A 7572-nucleotide genomic window follows, 5' to 3' on the forward strand; every position below is an offset into this window, starting at 1 on the left:
CCATATGAGGAATAATAAAATAGATCTTACTAATCCACTAAACAGCTGGGATGTATCAGGTAAAGACTAAAATCCACAGGAGTAGAAAACTTACTTATGGTCCTTGGTACTAGAGAATAAAATTACTTACCTGTCCTTTGGTGAATTTACGAATATACCACTTGAAGGTCAGTCTTACTGAAGAAAATGTGTTTATGTAAATTATTGACATGTTTCCTTACATTCTTTAGATAAACCATTCTTCTTTACTATGGCAAGCAAAGAACTGATGCTGTCAGTGAACATAAGGAAGAGTTCTGTGGGAAAAAAACATGAATAAAACCATGACCTTGATGCAGAGAGTTGACCAATGTACAGGGGGGTTGTACAAGCGGGCTAGAGGAATTTGCTTGCTTAAACAAAACTATTGTCTGTTGTAAATGCCTGCTAAGCAGAACAAAGGCACCTGGTCCTATTGATAAGCAGCTATTGATAAGGAAAAGCAGATGCCTGAATCTACTGATAAGGGGGAGAAGCAGATGGTTTATGGCTGGGATACCGACCAAACCCTAAGGCCATATGTGAAGACTAAAAGGTGAAAAGCGCAAGAAAAGGAAGACTCATTTACTTCATCTTGAAGAGCCCTACCCACAGGAGGAAGAGTCATTTACTTCATCTTGAGACCCCTGCCCATGTCCAGAGGGGGCACTGCACAGGTGCAGAGGACCTTCTGGATCATTATAATATGACGTGGGGATAGGACATGAATATGTATAGACGTGTTGTGCAACCTTATGAATATATATAACTGTAGAGAATAAATGTAGAGGGAAACAACACTGAGGCACGCATGACTTTGAGGAATTATCCCCGTGCGCCTCAGCGCTGAATGAAAAGCATACCTACTTTACAACTTTAACGAGTTGTGGAGTCAATCCACGCATCAAACTTTTTCATAACTTGTTGACATACCCCTTAACAAAATATTTGTAAAGGAACTTTTGGGCACTGAGGGTAAGTTCTGGTTCATGCTTGACATGATGCAGCACAAATGAATTCTGTGTAATAAAGGCTCTCTAGGAGCATAGTATTTTTCCTACCCTTTCTTAGGAGTAACCCTGAAAGGATTACATCTATTCAGTATATATAAGAATGCTAAATAATAAAATATTAAGTATTTAAAAATGTTTGGAAACCTTATTCCTAAAACCAGCCTTTTCAACCTTTCCTTTTAAAAGGAGCTTAAAGTGGGGATAATAGTTGGAATGGGGCATGTGACAGTCTGGAATGCAGTTAAGCTATGGAAACAAAGAAATCCAAGTAGGTAGATCTTTTTCCCCCTTGTTTAAATTATGTGAATTGTGTAACAACAATTACACTTGAATCCAAGGTTAAACTAAAACTGTTTCAAGGGAATAGTCTGTCTTGTACAGATTTGTGGCTTTGAATAAATATTACATGATAAATCATAAAACTTTTCCAGCATTCTTTCCCTCTTTACTCGTTTTGTTACAGAGGTTCAGAGAAAATGCAGTGTCTGTGCTCCTATGTTTGTGTGTTTTTTAAACAGATCACATAAAATATGCATGTTTTATAGCTGAATTAATTTGGCTTTAATGTAGTTAGTAATACTGAATTAATTTGTGTGTTAGAAAAGATTAGTCCTAAAATAGTTGTTATATTAAAATTGGAAGTGTTTCTTTCTTTACCCATTTCAGCTGGAAAAAACAATACTCCATTTTTTTTTTCCACGGAAACAGTTTAAAAAACAGTTGCTTTACAGAGGCTTGGTTCATTTTGCATTAGTAACGTGAACAGGTTGGGGATTTTCTTTTGAATGAATCCTTTTTCTATTTTCCAAATTGAGAAGAACAATGAATTCTTACTTTCAACTTTTAATAAAACCAGTTTTATTAGTTACTGCTGGTTTCTGTCCATTACCATCACCTGTTTAGTGCTTGGGTGCCATGCCAGTCAACTTGCCTTCAGCCCTGAACTGATCGCCCCTGCAGCAGCAGGCCCCTTCTTCGCAGCACACGTTTTGCAGAGAACGGGTAATTACGGACAATTCACAAGTTGGAGCTTTGTCTGCATTTTTCTGGCTTTTGTACCCCTGTAGTCTGACTAATGCCCTAGGTCGCTGTTCTTACCTGATGATAAAACCGTAAGGCTGTTTTAGGCTAAGTCAGTGTGGCTGCCTTTCCGTAGGAGCTATTGTACGAATAGCATCTGTACTTCCACAGAATCCCAGAGTGGTTTGGGTTGGAAGGGACCTTAGAACTCATCCGGTTCCCAGCCGCTGCCACGGGCAGGCACACCTCCCACTAAACCGGGTCGCTCCAAGCACCGTCTAACCTGTGCTTGAACACGCTGACGTCGGAGGTACAGCCCCGCGCCGCGCAGCGGGGCCCGCAGGGCAGTGCCGCGGCCGCTCCTTCCCGGCTGCTCCCGGCGGTAGCTCCACCCCTGCCCACCTGGGCCGGAGCTGGGCCCACAGCCGGGCTCAGCCGGCCTGCGAGGGCGGCCCGGCAGCGCTGCTGGCGGGACACCGGGAAAGGGGCGGACGCCGGGTCATCGTCACGTCGATGCAGTAGGGCCTGGGAGAGAGACCGATTGCCGCCCGGCGCCGTGGCTTAGTTGGTTAAAGCGCCTGTCTAGTAAACAGGAGATCCTGGGTTCGAATCCCAGCGGTGCCTGTGCGGGGAGGTCATTTACCTTTTGTGTGCGGGGAGGGGCGCGGAGCCGTAGCTGCATGACCGTTAGGTTAGGGTCAAAAAAGACCATTATACAGATGAAAATCCGGGCACTGTTGGGACCCCCACCTGCGGCTCGGTGTCCGTGAAGCCTGTAGGAAAATCACCTTCTCAAATTTATCCTCCTTCTCGTCTCCAGATTGTCAATAGCCTCTCAGTTAGGTCAGTGAAATTTTTTTTTAACCCTGTTATTGTCTGATTGAGCATATGATGATGAGGTGTCTGATGTTGAGGTGTTCGTCACCCATCAGGACCAAGATGTACCTGTCACATTCTCTTACACGTGTCACATAAAGCTTGGCTTTCCCAAGTAGAAGGGGTAATTGACACTGTGCTGTCCTCCACGCGATTAGTGGCACAGCCTAGGACTGGAAGGCTTTCCTTGACATCTTGAAAATTCTGCCATGTTAGGCTTGTGAAGTAGGTTCAGAGAAATTATTCCAAATTTGTGTTACTGTAAACAGCAGAAACCAGAGAATCCATCCTCAGATCTAAAACCAAAAGGCTTAAAATCCATTAATGCAAGTCCCAGCTTTAGCAGCCAGATCCTCAGGTGTTTTCTGGGGCTCACAGAACAGAGATAGGAGTAACTGGAAACATGGACATTTGGAGGGTCAGATTTTCAAGACTCAGATCTGCAGTCATATCACAGTTGTCAGTAGCCCCAAATGCAATGTGTAAGTCTTAAGTCCAGGATGAACATCTTGGGTTATAACACCTACCAGCAGGAATCTTTCTTTGAGTAGTAGCCGTTGCAAAAATGCAATATTTGCATATTTGCATTTTTATTTTTAATGTGAGCTGAATAAGCTTCCTTCTCCTGCTCCTCACCCAAATGTTACACCATCATGTCGATAACCAGTGAAGCAAAGCAGTTGTACTCTAAATAATCATGTCACCAGCTGTTCTACAATACAGCCATTGGTGCTTGTAGACCCCTTGCCCTTATGCTACTGGTTATTTTCAATTTTGTATTTGATAATACACACCTCATCAAGTGTGATTGCTTTAGTTCTCAGCAAGCAAGAGCACGCCTGGTCAGACTGGCCTTGTGCGTTGAGGGACATACTCTTTGCTCCTCAGCTGCTCTTTGGCTCTGGACATGCTGCTCTTCACTTTGATCTCTTTTGCCATCTGCAAAATTACAATACTTACTGATCTTACAGGATTGCTGGGAGAGTTAATTAATGTTTCATGAAGCACTTTGAGCTTTTGGATAAAATCAATATGATTAAAGCCGTGGTTTTATTTTTCTTCTCTGAAGCTCAGTCTTTCTGCAGTTAGGTCATGCTGGTACCAACCCTCTGCGATAGTGCTGGCAATGTTCACAGGTGCATTTGGATGGTTTCTGGGAAGAGGGGTCTGACTTCATCTCATTGATGGGGTAGAAAATCAACTTGCAGATACAACTTGGAAGGGTTTAAATAAAAGTGTTCATTGGAAATGTAGTATGTAGGACAGTTTTAGTCATCTTGTTGAAGGTGCTTATTAGCTATTCAGATTACTGTATGCTTATCTGCAGAAATACATGTAATACTTGTTTTTACAGGCTAGTGATTTTCCATCAAGATACTTTTCATATTTTAATCTCTAAACTAGTGCAGCATTTTATATGAAGGTATGTGATTATTACATTGATGTAATATTGATATTGCCTGAGAAGAGATAAATAAGAGGTAGCTTATGATGAGTATTTAGAAAATACTTAAAAATTCTTCTAATTGTAAAAAATGCCAGTTTTTTGATCCCAAGCCTAAACCAAATGGCCACAGTCTGTAAGAAAGAAGGGCACATCCCATATTGCTTGGAGAACATTCCTATAATGACTGCCACCATCAAATGGAACTACTTAATACCTGGTAAAGACAGGGAATCTTTGCAATTTAAGTATGATAAATATAATCTTTTGTAAAAGCTATTATAGGGGTTCACATATGACCCTGGCCAATCCATATGATAGACACAAATCCCTAGAACTGGTAATTGTGCTTTGGTCCTTTTATTCACAAACCATACACTGCTCAACATTTTTAGAGCTGTAACAAATCTCTGAAATCAAGGTGGAACCAAAGAATAATTGCCACTAGAAAGTATGCTGTTTGGTTATTTAACCTGGGAAAGCAAATCCACCTGCCTTTGAAAATCTGGGATAAAGTAAATGATGTGAGTTCTTGAACAGTAACTGTTTGGGTCCTCTCTGTGCGCTTTACACAGGTAATTTAACTGTGATTTTCCATCTGGAATAGAAAAGACCACATTTCTGGGCTTTAATGAAAGCCTTAAAAATTACCTTGGAATGAATAAATAAAATATCTTTTTGTGTATGTAGTTGGAAGAGAATTTTGTGTTCTAGAAGTTTCTCATGCTTTGTCCCACTGGTGTCAAATTTAGTGAGGTGAAAAAGAGAGAAACAAGGCATCTGACTACTTGTATTTTCACAAATAAAGTATGTTTCCTTTTGTTTCCTAACAGCAGCTACAGCTCTGGAAAATGTATTCTAACTGAATATTTACTTTTTAAATAGGAGACTAAGGTATTGAAATAACTGTGCGTTATAGAGCTCTGGACTGGGGCAGGTGACTTTTAAAGCTCAGGAACTACATTTTGAGAGGTGTCAGTTCAGATTCTAGCTTTGTTCTCAGCTGCTGTTGCTGTTGCAGGTTTTCTCTTTTGGTGTCTAACTGACATGATTTGAACACTTAGTATTTGATTTGCATGTGTGAGGTGTACACCAGTGGTGGAAAAGGATGATGTATTGGCATACTTTGACTTAACCACAGCATATACTGTATCTCTGAGGAGCTGTAGGGTAATAAATTTAAGTTATCCTGGTAAATATATTTTTAATAAGACTTTACATTAGACAGTTGCCTAAAATTCCATAATTTGTTCCTGTCAGTGATTTGTATCTGAATTAGGAGCACGAACAAAGCCCATTCTTGAAAATCAGCTGCTTAGGTTCTGTCAAGGTGCTATAGAAGAGTAACAAGTAAAGTAATATCTAAACAGCTTAGCATTTATGTAAAAATAATGCGAAATGGTGACATTAAACTCCAGTTTTTGACATTTAAAAGAACTATTAAAGTGGCAGGAATTGCTCTAGATGTTTAACTTCTGTGCTATTGTGACTAATTTCTTAGAGGAGTTTCATAACCAGCTTGTGCTGTGAAATTGCATCCAAAATTTAACTACAGTCAAAGTGACCCTGTGCTACTCACTCAATGAAGTTTAGCAAGTTAAATATCACTTAAGAAAATGACTATACTCGAATCAGACCAAAGGTGCATCTAGTCCAGTTTCCTCTCCATAACTATGGCAAATGGCATGTCTAAGGTAGAATGTAAGTATAGGGCAGACATGCAGTGATATTTTGCTGGAATACCCTACCAGCTCATGGTCTTGAACTCTTATGTACAGACCCAATCAAATTTAATTTTTCATTTCTCCATGTCTGTGAGTAGGAAGAAGTGAAGTGACTCCTGCAGGCAGATGTGCATATTGGAGACATCTTTGTCATAGGGACAGTTGCCTAAAGAAGGAAAATATTAGAGGCAGTCAAATGTTTAGTGGCTGTTTATTGCAGCAGTGACTTTAGGCTTAGGGGAAGATACTTTCTAGTTTGCCTGTGGGCTGGCATTGCTGCCTGCAGCTTATTCACAAAGATTTGGGTGAAAGTGTTTGATGAAAATATGGAGTGAATCCACATTGCCTGTTAACCCCACTTTGTAAGACTGCCGTTTCGTGTTTCCTGACATGCTGTTCTGTGATGTGTCCTGCTTCATCAGACATGTCCAGTTACCCAGTGTCATGCCTGTATAATGTGATGTGATGTATGTGTCATGAAAGGATTTGCCAGAGTGTAGTATGTCAGCTCTGAACTTTGAGGACAGACTTGGGGATGAACTGTTTGGGATACCATAGTCTATATATTGTAAAACAAAGACATTTCCAGTTATTGCTTTGCTGTTTGTAGAAAATATTCATATGGATGGTTTAATTTGTAAGTAATTCACAGAAATGATACCCGTTACTTGCAAGCATGTTGTAAGATTTTAGTTTTCTGCTCTTACAATGTAAGCAATGACATTAAAGCATTTTACTGTGAAGAAAGTACTTGCTCCATCACCCAGCAGATCAGTCCCTCGTGTGTATTCTGCTTTTATTTACAGTCCAGATATTTCGGGAGGTAGAACTGGCCAGTGAACTCTAGAGACAGATATCCCATAGAGGTCACTTAAAAGACAGCAAACACAACAGAGGCATCAGCAAAGAGAGTAAGAGATGAGCACTGAGCAGTTTAGATTCTTCCTATTAAAGATCTGTTACTCCATTCTCAAGTCAGCCCAGCGCATAAGTATACCTGAACAGGAAAGAAAAAAACAGGGTTTTGAAAGCTTGGATGTATTTCAGTTCAGAATGAAAACTAAGATTCTTCAAGGACGGAGACGTGTTAGCTAGGAAATTGTAAGTTATGTGCTTTCTGCAGCAAAATGGCGAATTTTCCACCCAAAAGTCCACAGCCCCAAAATATGGGGTTTTGTTGGACCAGTAGGAGAAGTGAGGTGGCTTCTTTGGTTCTTTGGTTCTTTGACCACTCTGAAAAATGTTATTTCATTAGCCACACCTGGCTAATGTTCAGAAGTTTACTATCTTGAAGGAGTTTTCACTTCTCATGTTTTAAAGTGTACGCTGCCTATCTTGTCAATTTGGATTTGTTTTATTAGATAGTGAAGCCATTACAGTTAGTTTATTTTCAGCTCAACCTTCTATTTCTGTTCCTGTAGGGTATAAATGAATTAACAAGTGTATATACATAAAAGTTAATTTTTATCTCTTTGTG

At 40.2% G+C, this 7572-nt stretch overlaps 1 non-coding gene across 1 annotated transcript; it reads left to right on the top strand.

The window, feature by feature from the left end:
• The first annotated feature begins 2601 nt into the window (after positions 1–2601).
• Positions 2602–2675, top strand: TRNAT-AGU (transfer RNA threonine (anticodon AGU)). Its single transcript has one exon. It is a non-coding gene; the product is annotated as a tRNA-Thr (tRNA).
• The last annotated feature ends 4897 nt before the right edge of the window (positions 2676–7572 follow it).

This window comes from Pezoporus wallicus, unplaced genomic scaffold, assembly GCF_028554395.1.
Source record: "Pezoporus wallicus isolate ANWC-B61680 ecotype Strahan unplaced genomic scaffold, APGP_CSIRO_Pwel_v1 contig_447, whole genome shotgun sequence".
Taxonomy (NCBI): Eukaryota; Metazoa; Chordata; class Aves; order Psittaciformes; family Psittacidae; genus Pezoporus; species Pezoporus wallicus.